Source organism: Anneissia japonica, unplaced genomic scaffold, assembly GCF_011630105.1.
Source record: "Anneissia japonica isolate Jap-2015-1 unplaced genomic scaffold, ASM1163010v1 scaffold287704_len1198815_cov201, whole genome shotgun sequence".
Taxonomy (NCBI): domain Eukaryota; kingdom Metazoa; phylum Echinodermata; class Crinoidea; order Comatulida; family Comatulidae; genus Anneissia; species Anneissia japonica.
In genome coordinates, this window is record NW_022731578.1 from 117,032 (window position 1) to 137,923 (window position 20,892).

Below are 20,892 nucleotides of genomic sequence, written 5' to 3' on the forward strand. Positions count from 1 at the left end.
ACTACGCGACTGCCCCCGACGCACACCATCGCGTCTGCGTTCAACTCACACAGACCCGACGCGACAACAAATCGCGTCGGGCTGCGTCGGCCGACGCTGTCTGAGTTGGCCTTAACAGAACCAAAAAGTTATACTCATTTAAATTTGACCAAAGTACAGTACTGTAACCATAGGATGATAAGATAAGAAAGGTAATTAGATGAACTTTATTGGTCTATTCACATTGGAAATTCCTTAACAGAAATGTTCCTTGATTCTGGCATAAACAGTTAGAAAATACGTCAAACATCAAATTACAAAAAGCAATTTTAGGCAACTACTCATTACATAATTTAATATTATATATTAAATATTAAATATTAATTAAAGTTATAGTTATTATTACAAATTTTATTTACAACAAATTGAATTGAATTTCATGATCAAAAATACAGAAAATATCAAATTGCAGTTCAAAAATATATCCAAAATATTAAAAGGGCACATGAATAAAATTACTCTTACAATTACTGTACATACAACACATAAATACACCAGATACATAAAATATTCAAGTAAGTCAATAATCAATTACTATGAACTACAATTTAAATAAAAGTACAAAAGTTACAAAAAAAACAACACCAAAAACAATTCAAAGCACATAAGGGCACAGAAAATATTCTTAGATTGTCACTCTTTTTTTTTAAAAAATTGATGAGGGAGGGCGGTTTTTTTTTTTTAAAATCTTAACAATAGATTATTTCACTTTTGTTTTTATCGATGAGGAAGGGAATATTTATATTTTGTATGTAATAATAGTAAATATTGTATAAAAAGTGGTTTAAGTCACAAAATTGCTGTTGAAATAATTGATGCGGCAAAAAAATTTTTTTTATTCCCATCAATATTTCCCGAATGTTTTGATGCAGGTGGGAGTGATAACCTAATAAATTTTTCTATTTATAAAATAAAATAAAATCTACTAGCATACAATGGCGGGGTGTGTTTTCAAGTCCAATCATAAACATCCAGAATGTTATTATTTATTTTATACCAAGCAACAGTTGCTTGGTATAAAATTAAAACGTTTTTTACAGACTTTTTATTCATGAATCAAGATGTACTACAGTACTTTCTTGTGGAAAACAGATAAACAAACAAACAAACACACCATGTGCGGTGCATTACTGGGTAACAAAAGTACACCGATGGCAGCGTGCTTTACTGGCAGCGTTTGTTTACGATTCCAACATCGAGAAAAATGGGCTTGCACACCCTACGCTTACACACCCTACGCTTACTCTTAATATTTGCTACATAACACTACAGATGAATGGCAAATGATTTATCTAAATGCATTACTGTATGCTTAGACTTACTACAAGTCTCTAATTTATGGATTTTTCGTAGTACATTAGCGCATTTCGGAAAGCGCCACCAGCGTCAGTTTATGTTGAGAAACTTTTTTGATGAGAATTAGAGACTTGTAAAAGAGTGAGTCAAATTGAATGCAGGCCGCTGGCCGTGACAAGCATGACGTAATATTTAGGATGCATATATTTGGCAATAGGGTGAATGTTATGACGGAAGGTCAACCAATCAAACGGTCCTCGTTTTGGTGCCACGAATGTAGAGAGAAGTTGGGACATGGTACCGTACGTGCAGGTGTGTGGAATATATCGTGGTACATTGTTAATGGAGAAATAGAAAACACCAACCAAAACGCCAAAAAAGCTGTATTCCAGAGAAATGTTCTGCGCACAAGATCGAGTGTGTGGAAAAGCTGCAGTCTAGAAAGTATTTGGTTTGCGAAACGCCTTAGGTTCACGCGAGGCTCAGTATTTTAAAGACTAGAACATTTATCAGCCCACCACACCACTAGGCCGACGGAAAAGCTGTCATGCTCTCGCAACTGCGACACAAAATTGAATACAATGTATACCTGGATAAGCTATGGGAGTTGTCGCGGGTACGTTTACGTATTTTTAAAAACAAGTGAATGTCACCAAAAAGAGGAGCAGCCCGTCTGTATTCCAAAAAGCAAAGAGAAATTTGATTAGCGTGGCGAAACATGAATTAACCACCTACAGCTGGTGTAGTGGACGGGACGAGCTGGGCCTATGAGATTCGTCTCTAGATAAAATGATGATGGTACCAACGAGGCCAGAACTAATGTAAAGGTGCGTCAGTGTTTAAATTACTTATTAGAATTCTGTGTTTATCTTTCATTTATTGTTAAAATAAATGAAAGTAAATGACAGTAAGATAAAATGTAAACCATAAAACTACTTTTTTAGGAGGGCTATAGTTTGTTATAAAACAAATAAATTTACCAATACCAGATACCATTTTTTTTAGTAATTTTAAAAATACACCTTGAACTTAATTTAAATATCAAATAAATAGCCCCCATCACCCCTTCTGTCTGGCTCTGTTGTGAGTGATTGTGAATGCACTTGTTATTGTACCTGCTTGATAAGTACTTGTACTTATTCTTCAGTTTTCAATTAGTTATTATGGAATTTATATTTTCCCAAATATTCACAAAATGTTGCAGCCCTATTTTTATCTAGAGGAGGTACACTAATTTTAACCATAACCTATTGGCTAACCTATATTTAATTGCTATTAATAATTCATTTTCACTATGAGACAGACACTTTACATGGATCTCTGACATTAAATAATTTATCAATACTATAATACATAAATATTTTTAATCATAAAATAATGATAAGGTCTATGTTAAATGTACCATGGTTATGGAAAGTAGTCATGCCTATATGAAAATTTGGCTAGGAAATAGTTGGACAAACTATTTATAATTTAAAAAAAATGATATATTTATAATTATGAAATGCCATTGTCTTTATTTTACAGGTTTATCTCATATAGTTTTTATCATATACAGTACTGATGTTGCAGAATTGTTGATAATTTTGTAATTAAAAATTGATATACTGTTGTTTAGATCTATTTATTTAATTGTTTTGCAGGAATGGATATTCTGTGAATAGTCCAGCCGGATGATCCCCACTGACTTCCGTCAAGTTATGAAACTTGAGACACTTAGCATCTGATGGAGAAGCACAAATTCCTGTATACCAAACCCAGTGTCATTTCGATATAAATTGTACTGAAATATACTTATGATAATGAACAATTAAATACAGTATGATCCTTCCTGTATTCTTTTGCATTGACGTTAAATTGACTGGTAATTAATATAGTAAATTGTTTGTTAATTAGTAAAAATATTTCTTTTTCCTGAAGCAGTTGATAATATATATGATAAAACACTGAAAGATCAACAAATAAAGTTTGAAATGTAAAATCACTGTGGTTTGGATCATTTTTTGAGTTTTGTACAATGACAGTTACAATGTATTTTAATCCAAATACATGCAACTAAATTGTTTTCTCATTACCTGCAATGTAGCCTCTTTATTTTTACAAATTAAACAGAATGATTATATTTATTGAAAAATAAATCTGATAACTATGGAGATCAGAACAATTAAAAGAATTGCACATTTTCTCCTTTTTGTCTATTTGTTTTATTTATGGCCCAATAGAATGCTATAAATATTGTTTGTAAATTTGGAGTTGCATATTACTCACTGTAACTTAGAAATAATACAAAAAAAAATTGATACTAAGGGGTGAAATGTGTTTAATTTAAGATTAAAATATAAATTTATTGAAAAACAAATGGATGTCATGTAATTATCAATTAGGCCTCCTTTTTGGCCAACATACTGTACAATGAACAATAAATTAAACCTTTCTCATTAAACAATAATTTATTACACAGCTTCTCATCAAATGTTAATTAAAAACAAAAAAAAATTGATATATTTATTCATTGTTTAAATTCCGGAAATAAAGCTTTACTGTATGCAAAGGATGCAATTGTCCATTGATACGATAATATTCACCCATTCGTCGTATGTAGCAAATTGAGGTTCCTAAATCTTAGTTAGTTTGAAAAATTTAATATTATACAGAATTATTATTATTTAATGCTATATTAACTACAACAATTACATAACTGTATGTCAAAACTAATATGTAGGCCTATTTCAAATAGATGTCTGCAAACCCGACGTGAATATTGACTATTGTGCTCTCTCTAGGCTAGGCCTAAACCTGAATGTGCTGAACCCGGCGAGAAAAAATGAGCTTGGCTGTATCATATCGATAATAATACTGTATTTATTAACTGGTGTGAAGTTGGTTGGTTTCCATGCAGCACACTTCTGTTGTGAATGTGCGTTTAAATATTACCTCCATGGTTGGACGAATTGTGATAGGGGCCTAGCAATCCTCGCGGTGCACAAGCTGAGCTGACCTGCACCTGAATCCTCCTTATCATTAGCTGGGCCGAGGGGAAGCATAATTAGCATATTTAATTTATGCGATGGTAATTAGCCAATCGGAAATCAAAGTGGTGCCTGCACTGGAAAACCTCACTGTTTTCCCAGTCCCTAATCCCAGAAAAAATATACTATGGAACGCCATGCAAATAAGTAATATGGAACGCCATTTGTGCCAAAATCGATTTATTCTTAAGCATTTCAACTGATTAAGACAAAGATTAGGGACTGGAACCCAGTCTACTGTATGCTGTTCGCAAATCATTTATTAGTTTAAAAATCTTGATCCATGAGTAACCTTGAAATCCTTGAGATTTTGTTCATCCATAGTAAAACTGGCAAATGATAAATTATCGGTGAGTCCTCACGGTCAATCCGTATAAGTTGGCAATTATGTGAACGTGAATAGAATTTGTCAATAACGGGGTATAACAACGAAATGTATGAATGAATGAAATCCGTTCCAATCTTGTGTGATTGAATATAATATAATATAAAGTGAAAGTACGCGTAGACAGTCGACTCAACTACGCCATATTCTGTAATGCCTTGTTTCCTACGACTCATACAATTCTTACGACTCTTATGCAAAGTTAAAGCAATGCCGACGTCATGTTGCATTGATTGTGTTGGGCCACAGACTAATAAGCAATATTCAGTCGCTAACGAAAGTTGAACTTACAACGTTGAACTCAATCCAGAGCCCTAAACGAGCGCTTGCGACTGTTACGTCGAGTTGAATTTTTCTTGCTATACGGCATGAAAAATTACGTAATTTGCAGTTCTTACGAGTGGCTGCCTTTTATCCCACTATTCCTGTTCTTGGTACCCAGGATTTTCGCGCGAATATAGGCCTGTACCTCTTTAGTTTAGCTGATACTGAAAATGTTAGCAAAATGTCTAGCATTAATAACATGGATCATTTCAGAGAAGTTACATTATTAAAACACAAATAGGCCTATTCGATGTTTGTAAATATTTATTTTGTTTCATAAAAAAATGATGCTTCGAAGATTCCCTGAACATTCGTGTTTCATACCACCAAATTTAATTCTCGGAAACTCGGGTGCATTAGACATAGGCCACGGTCTCGAGGTGCTCTTGTCACCCAATCTACTTTGAGAAAAAGATTTAGGACAAAAAACTTTGGTATGCGGGAAAGTTAGATTGGTGGTAAACATTATCCCTAATTGACAAAATAGATATAAAACAGACCTCAATCCTGCTGTATAAATGGCCAACTTGCTTAGGGTTTGTGATAAAGTTTATTTTCATTATTTGGTACTCTTCTCAAACTAATTTTTTGCAGTATATTATTACACGATCATTGTCATCATTATCATAATCAAACGGTGCTGCTGTGCTAGTGCTACAGTAATCCACTGACACAGATGTATTTGTGTGTAACTGATACACTTTTGTTTATAAGAAAACATTTTATAACCCCAGTTTTAAGAACACTGCGGCTGAAATTCTTTAAAAATAAGAACAAATTGAGGTAAAATTTAAAATGCGGTTTTTATTCTTTTAACTTTTAGAAAAACCAATAAAAAATTATTTTGGTCTTATTTGTACTTCCATGCAGTAAGTGTGATGATGATATCCTTTGTAATAAGTACAGTAGTATATTGCTGTGAAATAACAATTTTCTATCTTTAAAAAGTGTGTAAAATAAGAACAATATGGCATTAAATATTTTGAGCTTGAAATTGGCCGAAAAATTAGAATCTTCAAAATTGATCTGGTTCTTATAAAAAAAAATGTGTATGTATTCTATTATACATTTAGTAAAGCATATTTTAACACTTGTTTCATAATTATTACTTGCACAATATAAAATATATTATTCTTCCCGATTATTTAAACCTACTATTTTTTTTGAAAACAAACACTATCAAATGCTTTTCGGAAGTCCATGAAAGCTAGATACGCATTTTTATCCTTCTTTAGATCTACATGTTAGAATACTTTTAAGGGTAAAAATATGATCTTCGTATAGATGCTTAGATCTGAAACCTCCCTGGACTTTCAATGAAATAAAAAATATGTAGAGAAATAACTCTGTTAAAAATTTTTTTAAACATAGGAAGTTAGTGAAATTCCTCTATATTTATTAAAATATTTCATGTCTCCTGCTTTGAAGATTGGGATCCCATCAAATATCAACAACAATTTAAGTAATTATTAATTATGCTTAATTTTTGGTCCATCAAAAACAATGATGGAAAAATATGTGACCTTTTTCTTGAAAAAGGATCAAAAACTGCTCTATCTTCTTTGTTTTTTAGACATATTTCAATAAAATAAAAAGCAAAAAAGAATTGTGAAACTCATTAAAATTCAATCATTTATTAATTAAATAATAATTTAATTAATTACAAGTAACTAATTACCATTATATATTATAGACATAGGCTTACCTCGGTGTATAAAAACATGGTCAAAAAGACTCGAATACAACATTTTGGTGCTGAAGTTAAAATAATACCGAAACTAGATATGAATAAATATATCAATTAAGACAATAAAATTGGTTTCATAGCAATATAAACGTTGACTGCCAGACCTTTTTTAAGGTTCCTTTGTGCGCGCCAAAACAAGTTTACATATTCAAACCTACTTTAAAAAAAATTTAATTTAGTCGTATATCATCAAAATAATGTGTTGAATAAATTGGCGGTGAAATATTAGGGGGGGAGTGGGCGACCAAAATTTAAAATTTGTTGACAGCACTGTGATAGCACTTTTTTATTGTCTATGCCAAGTGCGAGTTATCTAGTCTGCTTTTTGCATGGGTTGGTATTTCAAAGGGTGCCCCACTTGTGCCGCTCGAGTGTACTACCGGCAAGATAACACAACAAACATTTACGTACGTCATTTTTATGTTATCTTCTAGGTGTACCTTTGCCGAAAAATTCTTTGATTTTCTGGTAAACTATCTAGAGAAGTTTAATTGATTTTTTAAACACCAATTCAGGTTCAGGAAAAAAATTAGCAAAAACCTTTCTTTTTAAATCTAATTAATAATCATCAACTCCATTTAGATAACTTAAAATGTGTCCTTGGAATTTTCATTGATTTTTCTAAAGCGTTTTGTAAATGAAGTCATCATGGAGTGAGGCTTCGCCCTTTGCATTGGATTTCTGTCTATCTAAAATTTTTCAGTTTGTATCTTATAATAAATTTCAAATCCAACAAGTTAGCTTTCAAATACGGTGTTCCTCAGGAATCAGTTCTGGGTGTTTTTGATTTTTGTGCTGTATTAATGATCTATTAAATTCTACTGAATTTTTTTTTAATTTTAGGCTTTTTGTTGATGATTCAAACTTATTTAAACCGTTAGTTGGTAATATGTTAGATCTTGATGAAGCCAATGTCCATTTCCAGAAGGTAATACAGTAGACTGGTGTAAACGCCAACAAATTAATGTTGTTAATACTGAAAAAAACTAAATTTGTCATTTTTTGTTCCAGAAACAAAAATATAATTAATAATTTAAGATCAATGATAATCCAATTTCTGAAACTGATTCAATTACTTGTATTGGTATTATTTTGGACAATTTTCTCGTATTTAAAGAATTCATTAATGAATTGAATTTAGTAAACTTAAGAAACGAACAGTAGGCATTTTATTTGAATTACAGCATTTCTTTCCTGAGATTACTTTAACCATGATTTACAATGCTTTCATCCAACCTTATTTGACTTACGGCATTGAATAGGTAGCACCTACGAAACTTACTTAAAACCTCTTTTAGTTACGCAGAAAGTGTGTGCTGGATGCATGACTTTCTCTCATTTCAGAGTTCATTCTTCTCCCTTATTTTAATCTCTTAAAATATTTGATGTACCCAAGCTCTTCTAAATTTATTTCTGATCTATTTTATAAAAGATTGCCTCATGATTTAATGATTATTTTGATATTACTGATCGTAAATGTAACACAAGATTTAACAATGATTTTAATTTAGCCATCCCTATATGTCATACTAATTGTGGTAAATTTAGAATTTCTTTCTCGGGTGCTATTATTTGGAATAAAATTTCTAATGAACAGCTCAAATACATGCCTTCTCTGTTCAACTTTAAAAGAATTACTTTTATAACAATATATTTGAATGATGCCATTACATTTCAATTTTTATTCGTTATTTATTTATTTATTTTTATTTATTTATTTATATTTATTTGTTTATTTATTTATTTGTGATATTTAAGTGCATTGATTTTATAAGTGTTTGTAGAAAAGAGGGGCCAAGCTTGATTAGCTGCTATTTCCTGGCCACTTTTTGTACTGTTCTTTGCTTACGTGAAAGTATTGAAAAATTGGATTCAATAACAAAACATGCATGCACCACACAGATAGATTTGCGAAATTTCTATTCACAACGCATTTAACATTTTTGGTCAAAAAATAAGGTTTGGTGTTGAAATTAACTACATACTGTATACACCCAGTTGTGGATGAATATAAACATAAAATATACTAGGTGGGTAATTCCATGTAAAATAGGACATGAACATAAAAAGTTCAAAATGATTTTGGAAAATAAATTTTATATTATGCGAAAAGTAAAAGTCCTGAAAATTTATAATGAAAGTGCGTAACATCAGTTTCGGTAGTGTTATAAGCCTATAGTAATATATCACACACTACTTATACTGTAAAAATTATATTAACTTATTTTCAACTTTACCAATCTGGGTTTTATGTTTATGATATTTGCACTATCAGTTGGGGAACATCCTACTCTACTGATAAATAGTTACAAATTTCATTCTTTTTTAAATGTTAAAGTTTAGAAATTGAAATTCATATCCTCCAATGTAATGTCATTTACCAAAACTGATAGGCTGATGGTAATTATTCATTCATTTCTCTTTATTTCTGACTTTACATCCAGAGTTAAACATCATCAACTTAACTGTTTACAATATGGGAAAATAAATCCCACAGGATCCATTGAATTTATGGATTGACAAAAAGAAGTTCGTTCCATCTTTTTGAAAGCCTGGAACTTTAAAAAATTCCATTTCCAGAAAGAACTAATAGGTTTACACAGAAAATCGTTAAATTTAAAAACTAAAAATTGATTTTCACATAAATTCGTGGAATGATAATAAATTATTATTAAACAAATAGTGCACTAAAACAATAATATCTCGGTTGACGTAACAGTTTTCTTAAAGTATTGTTATAACATACTCTCTGTGTGTTCATATGAAAGTCTACATAGACCAAAGTGTAGAACAATAAAAACTCATACAGAAAGAACAAAATAATAAACATTTGACTTGATCTCAGCACTTGCTAAGCTTTCTACAGAGTACATTTCTACGTATTCTCAGTGATCTAAAAACTTGTCCTTTGATATCAAGCTCAACATATTATGTGACCAAAATATGACAACGGATTTAACATATTTAAGGTTTTTGTTATTAAGATATGTTTTAGGCATACTTTATGACTCATACTTTAGGGATAAACCTCATACACACCGATTTCTTGTCATTATATAATATCATGCCCAGTGGCGTAAATTCCACATAATTGCACAAGATGCTGCAACCCTTCTATCGACGGGAGACAACAACGCCGGAACTTAAATAACTGAATTTAATTTCAGCAAATTCACCTCCATATGTAGAGTTTCTTTACTAAAAGTAATAGTAAGGTCATTAGTATTATTGCTGCGAAGCAGCCAATTCATATTCTTGACAGCAATTTGACCTCTGAAAAGTCATTGTTCGTCAAAAAACACGGGCCTAAAACGACTGAAAAGCGGAGTTTCCTTCTTTCATTCTGCTGGGTAAAATCAATTACTTTAGGCGACGTTTGTAGACTAACCAACACGTACCAACGTCCGTATGTCGCGCTAGCCTTATCCTACTCTAGGCCTAGACTAGCTAGGATGGTATAGGCCTAGCCTTGAAGGGACGAAGGTCCCAATGAAAAAAACGTCGCTCCTTGATAGCTAACAATAGCTAACATTGTCTATTTAACATCACAATAATTCATTATTAGACCTATAGCTGTTTTTTGAATTGTACTCCACAAATCTCAGCCGATACCTCGCACAATCGAGTAACGTCTCGTATCTATTGTCGTGATATCATGGCTCGCTGGCTCACACTTGCGATGTCTCGCACTTGTGATCAATTAACACGCTGGCTCGCACTTTAGCAACACTCTTTGACAGTCAACTCGCCCCTAGATAACACGCCCTTAGAAACTTGCCCCATAAAAAAATGTACACTTCCTAGACCATGCAGTCTTCAAAATAAAAATTGTAACCTTTGGTAATCAACTAAATTTTCCACATACATAGAAATTTTTGAAATTTTAACCTAAAAAAACCTAAACCATAATTCACCACTATAGACACTTTTTGACAAAAAAGAAAAATTACGAATTTTTTACCCAATGAGAAGTGTTCTAATATAAACAATGGGTCGTGTCTCATATTATTTTTTATATTTTTATTATTCATTATTTTCACTTGACTCGCATAAATAATTTTGTTCGAAGAAATATGCAGTTGTACTTCGCAGCACTTCACTTGCAATTTGCAATTTCTAGTATACTTTTAAAAGCGACAAAACTCCCTCGCTGTGCATTTCGCTTGTGTCCTTGAGCAAGACACTTTACCTGCATTGCTTCTCTCCACCCAGGAGTATAAGTGGGTACCTGGTGGGGTTGCTTGCTCCTGTGCTGATTACAGCAGCAACACTTAGCATGTGGACCCAATGACCAGGGACAGAAGCACTTCGTATCTGCAAAGAAAGGCGCTGTATAAATAACTAATAAAAACCATACCTCAAATATCCCTTATATATTCTTTGCAAATAAAATAAAGACATTCCTAATAATTTATTGAATATACAGTATGTCAGTTACAGTAGTATAAGCCTATGCTTTTTATATACAGTAATTTACCAACTGGGAGCATTTAAGAAATGTCTATCAATAGTAATAATAATAATAGTAATAATTGTTTTGTTTTGTAAATATTTAATGTAGAACCCACTATTGGCTTATTATCATAGTCTTTATATTTAATTCTGTTTGTGTTTTAAATTGTTTTGTAGTTTAGACGAGACTTTTTTTATTCCTTGTGTTTCGCGTACTTATTTTTAAAAAAAATTATCGGAGGAGGGCGGAATAAAAATAAAAATAAAATTTTGTTTTTTTATTTAGCAAATAACTTTGCCAAAATCATCCAGATGGAGGAGACTATATAAATAAAATTTTATGTGAATGTAAAATAGGATGGTTAAATGCTTCAAATTTATATAATTAAGAAGAAATATGCATATTTTATCTTTGGGCATTTCAAGGCAGCGGAGGGCGTAATAAAAATAAAGAAAAACTTTTATTTTCTTCTGAAATTTGCACTTTTCCGTGGCAGCGGGTGCGCTAATTGGAAAAAACTAAAATTTTATTTTTTTTCTAAATCATCAATATTTGCAGTCGGCGGGTTCGCTTAACTTAAATATGATATCTGAATTTGTACTATTTGAGCTTCCTGGCTTAAATTAAGCATAGAATTCATAAATTTACATTATAATTATCTCACAAAAACATCCAAATTGTGTTTCTTTATAAATTAAAAATTGTTTTCTATATAATCCAACATTGCAAATAAGCGTAACGTCAGTTACCAACCGGCCATCATGTAATGTTATATCTCACAAAAAATGTAATAAATTTGTAATCATTAACCGTGTTATTCTAGTATACTAATGCAGTATTCCATATCATACAACTCAAGTTTTGTTTGTCTCTCAGATATGTGCATGAGATATCGGAATTTGTTTTAATTTCTAGTTTTTGTGCATCTAATTTATGTAACGTCAGTTGCCGGACTCATTTTCTCCGCTAAATCTGTACCGCAAATGGTAAAAAGTTTAAATTGGTATTCCTGTATATTTCACTCCCTCAGTACTACCATGTAGCTAAGAAATATAATTTAGTCTCCTATTTTTTTATAGAGTAACAATGTGAATATAGGATGAAATGTAATGTCAGTTACCGTGGATTTGCCCGGTTTCAGAAAAATATAAACTTATCTCTTAAGTAATTGCATGTTTTTGTCAATCAAAGCTTTCAGCAATAAATTCTCTCACTTCGCAAAGTCGGAAAAAATTGGTTTGATGACAAGTTCAGAGAGGATAATGTGTACTACGTCATCAATTTTTTCGGGTCATAGAGAAAAAATAAATACGACCTCTGCTGCCAAAACAATAAAGGGCTGTGCAGACAGTCGAGTTGCTGCCAGAACCTGCCCTGCTTGGCTGAATGACTAATCTTGCTGCCACTACTGAATGGTGAGTGTGCTAAAAAAAAAAAATTTGTGAATGTTCTTATTATGAATTTCATGTCCATTGCAAATTGCTTTGTGGAATAAAATACTTTGTTTCTGAAATTATTTTAATTATCTGGAGACTAATAATGCCAAATATTTATATGGCGCCAATTCCAAATTGAATGACCACCCCTGGTCATTTAGTAACATAATATAATTCAATTAATTTTGGAACTGAATATTTCCTGTCCAAATTTGACAAAAAGGTAAACTAATTATATTCTTTTAATGCTTCAATTTGTCTAATTGGTAAATTTGTTTGTGGCTTGAAGAAATCGTAAATGTCTTGTTTAAATTATGACTACTTCAATTATTTTCCCTTTATATATATTTTTCTCTGTCCATCAGACTTTTTGTTTGATTTATGAAAATTGACTTTAAAACATTTTCTTTTCATTTATACTTTGTATAAATATGCGATTAATAAAAATTGACTTTAAATTATTTTCCCCATAAATGTGTGATTAATAAAAATTGACTTTAAAATATTTTCATTGGACTTATTACTTTGCATACGATTAATAAAAATTGACTTTAAAATATTTTCCCTTTTCATTATACTGTGCAAATGCTTGATTAATAAAAATTGACTTTAAAATATTTTCCCTTTTCATTGGACTTATTACTTTGCATGAATGTTTGATTTATAAAATATTTTTCCTTTTCATTGGACTTATTACTTTGCATGAATGTTTGATTAATAAACTTTAAAATATTTTCACTTTATATTGTTGTATTACTTTGCATTTCTTACTATTTGTTCAATGACTTATTCTTCTAGGTATGGCAACTGGCAATTTGGTAGTTGAAGCTCGCAATATATTAATTGTAATCAGTATAGTATTCAAGAATTGTAATATTGAATCAATAAATAATTGAATAATTTATTGTAACAATATTGAATAAATGAATATTGAATAATTTATTGTAATAATATTGAATAAATGAATATTAATTGTATTCAGTAGAATATTGAATGTGGTTTTTTTTTCTTCTTGAGTAATGAGCAGTAAGGCAAAAAAAAAAAAGCGCCCTCGAATAGAAAAAGGCCCTAAATATGACTAAGTTATTTGGCCACAATAATCTGTCCGGTTCTGATAAAAATAGTGAAGAAAATCGCCCTAAATAGCCATTTTAATCCAAAGTTTTTTAGGGTGTCTTAACTGTCAATGGCAGTAAGCGCCCTCTAACATCCAATTTTTTCATAATAGCATAAAAACTGGCTATTAGAGGGCACTACCACCTTATTAATTTAATTAATGACAAATAAGACACCACCGAAAAACGTTGAACTAAAATTGCTCTAGAGGGCGGTTTCCAGCACCACACAGGACCCCTTTAAATAATTTTAGAGACCCTGGAAATTTTGGCTTTCTATTGGAGGGCACCCTTCAGCACCACTTTTAATAGAAATTGAGGGACATGGGAAAAATTAGCCTTTTTCTATTGGAGGGCGCTTTTTCTTACCTGCATCCATCGGTCTTCACAACTGCAGCAGCAAAGAAACATCAAAACACTGCTTTACCAGTATATGTATTATCACAAAATCACATAATGTAAATTGTATGGAATATCAAAATGATCTGCTAGGCTCATATTAATGAATTATAGTAGAGTTCAACATGCCTAGGTCGAATCCAAAATGCCACTGAAAAATTGTTCGACTTGGATTAAATTTGACTTACAGATTGTTAATTAATGAAAAACAGTTTGGCATGTAAAATAAGTTCGACTTGGAAATTATTTGAGGTAGGCAAGGTCGAATTAGGCAAGTTTAACTATGGCTTTCTGGTTCTCTTGTTTGATTGTAATTAGCCAGTTCATATCTTCTGTAAAATATAATCAGTTTTCAGAATGAAGCAGTTGTTTTCTTGATGCTGCAACAACTTTTCATAACTTACCTGCATCCGTCAGTCTTCAAACTTTCAACAGCAAAGACAACACACTACTTATATTTTTTATTTCCATAACCAAAATCACATAATGTAAATAATTAGGCATCAACAATTCATTATATAGGCTTATATAATAGATATTAATTAAATTACATTAGGTTTCTGGTTCTCTAGTCATGTTGTAATTAGCCAGTTCATATCTTCTGTACAATATGATCGGTTTTTTCAGAATTAAGCAATTGTTGCCCTGATGCTGCAATAGCTTCATAAATAATACAACCGCTGTACGTTCTCTTTCACCAGGATTACGGCATCACAATATTCAGCTGAAGTTCAAGCTAAACTTCTGTATTGTATTAGGCATCACAAATTTAATTAACTAAAGTTAAATTGCCTAAATTAATTATTGTAGGTTTCTCTTCCTTGTCTTGTTCTGCAGCAGTACTTTTTCTGTCTTGCACCTCTGTTGCCACAATCTACCAAAAATATAATTTTAAAAAAAAATTAGACACAAACACAATTTTAAACAAAATTGAAGGTATTAATAAAGTTAATATAATTTCATAAGCTTCAGCATATTCAGGCCCGTAGCCAGGTTCGTCGAAGCCCAGGAGGGGTCCGCAAAATCCCCAAAGCCACAGGATTTCTGTGCTCTATGGGTCTAAATAATGCTATTATAAAGCAGATGCTTGAAAATGTAATGTCCCGAGTCCTGGTGGCCGGGTCTGCAGTGCATTAGTTTGGTTGGAGGGCTTGTTTGAAAATTTGAAAGGGGAGGGGGTTTGCTAGAAAAGTGGTTCTCCAGAACCATAAAAAAATCCCTGGCCTACAGGCCTAATATTTAATTTAATACTTAGGGCCTGTTTCTGCTGAGCAAAAAAAACTTGTGTTTTTAAACAGTTATTAAAAAACACATGTTTTTTTCCCCAGTAGAAATGGACCACAAAAAAAAAAAAAACGGTTAGATATGTGTTCTAAAAATGTGTTTTTACACGCATTCGTTATAGGGCTTGCGTTCAGAAAACGCTTGTTTCCTGGTACACTTTTCAGCTGCAACATAATACCGTGTATAGTCATGACCCATCGGTGACCCTAATTGACCTCTTCGTTGGTTTAATCGTTCGGTCCCCGGGAAATTCTGGGTGAACAAAAAAATTAAACCAATAGGATGACATGCTTGAAGATCATACCATAATTCTGTCATACTTTTGTGGTGTGTTTAATTCTTTCTCAGCATCCGCTGTAGCTCGCAAGTTGTAAGGTCAGCTTCAACTTCCGTTGGTGACCGACTGCCACCTACCAATGCTCGCATTACCGTGTTTTTGGCAATCATCAGCAGTAACACACCCTTACAGTATTATTAAATATTTTGATGTATATCAAAAGTTACTTGTTATCTTGGAGAGAGATTTGCCTGTCGTCTGCAAAAAAAAAAAAAAAATATGGATATTGTTTTTGTATGCTCAGTAATTTTCACAAATACTGTACTCATTTGGTTAAGTGCAAGGTCAGTGTTCTAGTGGATAAGACACCAGGCTAGTTATCTGGTGTGTAAATCCGATTTTCATGTACTAGTATGTACTGTAATGCCATTCAATGATGTATTATGTGTTACTTGGCATCATAATGAATGCTCAGTATGTTCCCTAATACATGCAAATAAACGTCATTTTGGTTGGAATTGAACAACTGAACTTGCGCATAGTGGCTAGTGCTAAATCCGATTTCCAAATAGCAGCAAGTGCTGCAATTGCTATATATTTTTTATTACAACACCAACACTAAATGTTGTACTAATTACTCAGTACATGCTCAATTGATAAAGAAAACTTGCAAGTGTCCAACGCTTTTCTATTGTTCCAAATTTTTCCAAACACCAATAAATATAATTCCCATAAACAGTATTGTACAGTATTACCGAAAGGTCCACCGATTAATCTCGTATAAGAAAGTGTAATACATACTCCAAGTATTGAAATACACGCCATCGTGTTGGGATTCAATATTTCAGAATTATGTTATCAGGAAAATGTTCACAAACCCTCAATACTTTTCATGTCTTGCAGCATTGGTCATGTTCTGTTGAGAGACAACAATAATTTTTTAATGAATTATTATTATAATTTTTTATGAAAAGCAATGAATTAATTACATTAGCTTGTTATGTAATTTACAAATCATGGTTAAAAAGAGAAGGGAAGGCAGAAGAGAAAATAAAAAATGATAATTTAAACAGGATGTTCATTGCTGAGCTAAAATTAAGGTGCAAACTATAGTCTAAATTAAAGAAAATGTAATGATGTGAATTCAAAAAAAAAAAAAAACAACCTAAAATTGTTAAATGACAGTAAATTATTTGTACAAAATCAAGATGGAAATGAAAAGGTGTAGAACTGAGATTAATTTATTATGTAATTGATATGCAAGCAAATGTTTATGATTTATTTTACACACTAAAAAGCAGAAAAAAATGTTAAACAGGATGTTCATTGTTGAACTAAAATTAAGGTCTAATCTAAAGGAAATGTAATGATGAGATTTGAAAAAAAAAAAACTAAAAAGTGTTAAATGAAAATAAATTATTTGTAAAAAATAAGATGAAAATGAATATATATAGGAAAACAGAGATTAATTTATTATATTCTTTTATTGATTTTATGTACATTTTTATGGTGCAATAATGAGAATAAAGGTGGCTTTGCCAGAAAGAGAAAAAAAAAAAAAATAATTTTTTAAATTTTAAGGAATGATATCAGTCCGCAGATTCTAAGGGCTTTTTATTCCTTGTTTCTCTTAAAAGGTGCTGTTTCCCAAAAACATCCAGATGGAGGGGAAAAACAAAAATAAATTTTTATTGGTGAATGTAAACAGTGTAGTAATGGGGTAATGGGATGGTTTAAATGCTTTAAATTTATATAATTGGGAAGAAAAAATGCATATTATTAATTTTGCAGATTTCAAGGCAGCAGTGGACGTAATAAAAATAAAGAAAAATTTTTTTTCAAAAATTTCATTTTTATTCAAATTGAATTGCATATTATTCTTCGGTGTAAACGCCACGAAAGTCTAGAAGACGACTTAATTCAAGTGGGTTCTTCTAGTGGTACTTGGGCAGTACCCCGGGAGACAATCCCCTACTCTTTTTAAGAGTGTACTGCGTGTTTGCTATTAAAACAAGGTAGAAAAAAAAAGAAACAAAATAAAAAAAACAAAATGTTAAAAGAAAATTTTAAGTGGTGATATTTAAAGATGTATTGTCTCATGAAAAATACCAGAATATTAAATCATTTTTGAAATAAAAATTATCAACTTAAACATAGAAATTAGTTCATCTAAAAATTCTTTACAGTGGAAATGATAGAAAGACTTTAACCACTGGAAGTGTTTTATTATTTATCTGTTATAAAAATCAGGGTACACATTGTCAAGTTAATAATTGTTATGTTACTGCAAAATGAGCAAGTTATATTTTATTATTTTTTTATCATTTTCAGGGGACAAAATAAAATCTAACACTTGTATAAGATGACCCCCTGTTTTCCGGTCGTAATTTGCTAGTTTAAGCCTATATTATACGCGAGTATATTCGGTAACTATTGGCAGCCGTGGGGGGGGGGGGGGGAAGGGGGTGCCAAACAAAGTGAAAGCAAGTACTAGGGGAGCTTACTTTCACCTCCGCTCCACTATGATTGGGGCTGAAGTTGAAAAACTTAACACATAAGACTTTAAAAAATGGTTTCCAATAGTCTTTATTTTAAATATTTGTTGCCAAAAAAGCCAGCGGCTAAATATTGTACGAGGTTATTCAATTTAACAATTGCTGACAGAGAATGTATTACAAGAACATTCTAACCCATGCGCTTGCATGCACTCATATCAATGGCGGATCCAGGGGGGTTCTGGCGAACCCCCTTCTGTGAAGAAAGGAGGGGGAAAACCTTGAATTTTGAAGCTTAAAGGTCATTAAAAGACTCCTCAGAAGTTGGGAAAGCTCATTTCCGGCCATCTAGATATCAAAACTTTCCCGGTGGAGGACCACTGGTCCCCCCTTTCATTTTGGATTTTTTTTCGTAAACATTTCGAACCCCCCTCTTTAAAATTCTAGATCCGCCCCTGCATATATTCAGACACAATATGGCGATGATAAGGCAAATATGAGAAGCTGAATATCACATAATAAGGTTTACAGTATTTAAAACAAACTTGGCACAACTAACAGTTGTTAAGGTGGTATAAATACATACTCCAAGTATTGAAAATACGCGCCATCGTGTCGGGAATCCGACACAAAGGCGTGCATTTTGATATGTGGAGTATGTATTTTACGATCTTATCTGAGATGAATCAGAGGACATTTCAGTTAACCAGGAAACAATTAGAATTTTGAGTTAACAGTTGTTATTCCGTGTACACAAAAATTAATGAAGGTATGATTATGATGGGGTCTCGAATATGGTTGCAGGACCATTGACCCTAAAAATTCACCCTATTTGACTGACCGGATATATTGATATTGATATGAAATTTATACCAGACACAGATACAAATCATCATTATACAAGATACAAATTTCCTTATTTTCCAAACAAATGGAAATAACAGATTGTCATCATATAGGGCATGTTGGTGGTTGATTTGAGCCTGAGTGATACAGGAGCTTACAGTAGCTCAGTCGGCTAATCTGCCTCTCCTTGTGTTTCTGAAGAGCTGAAATTCAAGTTACAACAGCACATTTGTCTTTCGGATGAGGCGACTAATGTTTTAATTTTAATCATACATTTTCAGGTCACTCATCATAAACTTTTGCTGATACATTTCCCACAAAAACTAAATGTAATTAGTGGGTTTGTCTTAATATATTCCGTGAGAAATTTAAATGGCATTATAATATTTTTCTTTATGTAGATATTTAACAGGAGATCAATTTTCAAGTGAGTCTACTTGTGAAGCCTACAGTATGTCAGTTGCCTAAGGATGGTCTGTAGGTGTGTTTGCAGTTAAGTTGATTCCTTTTGTTTTTCATTAAATACTTATAAGCAATAACAAACAAGATAAAAAATAATATAAATCGGAATTCTGTAGTTGAGTCCTTTCCGGTCTGTACCACTACCATAAACAAGGCTGCAGCCACTTTTATAAGTAATCACTTACCACCAGGGCAGCCTATGCTAATCAGAAAATAAAATCCCCCAAAATACCAACAACAATCATCCATCACATTGTTATAACAAATTGGCAACCATTTGTCCCACGTGCATGTATGGGCCCTGCACGTTAAAAAACGTAGTACACTCTTTGGAAAAGAGTATGGGATTGTTTCCTGGTGTACTGCCAATCACCAACAGAAAAACCTGACTGGAAGCAAGTCTTTTTAAGTTCTAGATCCTTGGTGTTTACACCGAATAAATCAAATCGAATCGATTGACCCATTTATTATATTAAATTAAATTCAGGGTGGGTATAATATATTTTTAGGATATGTTAGTGAGAACAAGAGACAAAGAAGTGCATTTAAAAAGGAGAATGAAAGGACAAAAAGACGATATCAATGTGTGAAAGAGAAATGAAGAAAGGATGACAAAAGACAATGATAAAATAAATAAAGAAAACCAAAGACACATTAGGAATATGCAGGCCTGTAAGCAGATTTTTATAGGATGAGTGCGAATTTGTGGAAAGTTTACCACAATGGGGGTCCAAAGCACATAGACTTCTAGGTTCGAGTGGGCAGAGCCCCGCGCTCAGCCATTCTTGATATTTTGAGGTCTTGATAGATTTTCAAGATTTTATTGTCTGAAAAACCCAGAAAGTATGTTCCACTGGCAGTGCTTCAAGTGTTAACAACATATACACTATAAAAGATAACGAGGATTATAACACTAACAGCACCAAACAAATATCTACAGTAATCATTTATACCCGTTTCACACTGCTGCTATTTTGCAAATATTAACAACTTGTAACAAGTTGTAACCAGGATTGGATGAGTATGATTAGGCCTATTAACCAATATTACACATTGAACTTGATTAAATTAGGCCAAAATTGCACTTTAAACAACAATTATCTATTAACATTATTATTATTTTTCTTTTTTAAGATGCAATATGAACAGTAGTAAACATTTTTTTCAGCGGCAGTCCAGGAAATTGGGGGGGGGGCAGGGAGGTAACTTCAGAGATGGAGGGTTGATATTACCTCACCCCTACCATGGTTGGGGCTGAGGTAGGAAAAATGTTAATAATGGCACCCCTAGATGGCCAGAAATGCA

The 20,892-nt window shown here is 32.2% G+C and overlaps 1 long non-coding RNA gene across 2 annotated transcripts; it reads right to left on the reverse strand.

Annotated features, from left to right (window-relative positions):
• Window positions 1-13,765: 13,765 nt before the first annotated feature.
• Window positions 13,766-16,703, reverse strand: LOC117115461. Of its 2 annotated transcripts, none has more exons than XR_004446557.1 (3): window positions 16,586-16,703; window positions 15,812-16,042; window positions 13,766-15,097 (listed from the first exon to the last, which is right to left on the reverse strand). It is a non-coding gene; the product is annotated as an uncharacterized LOC117115461 (long non-coding RNA). The 2 variants fall into 2 exon arrangements; XR_004446558.1 differs by having other exon boundaries at window positions 16,663-16,702.
• Between the last annotated feature and the right edge of the window lie 4,189 nt (window positions 16,704-20,892).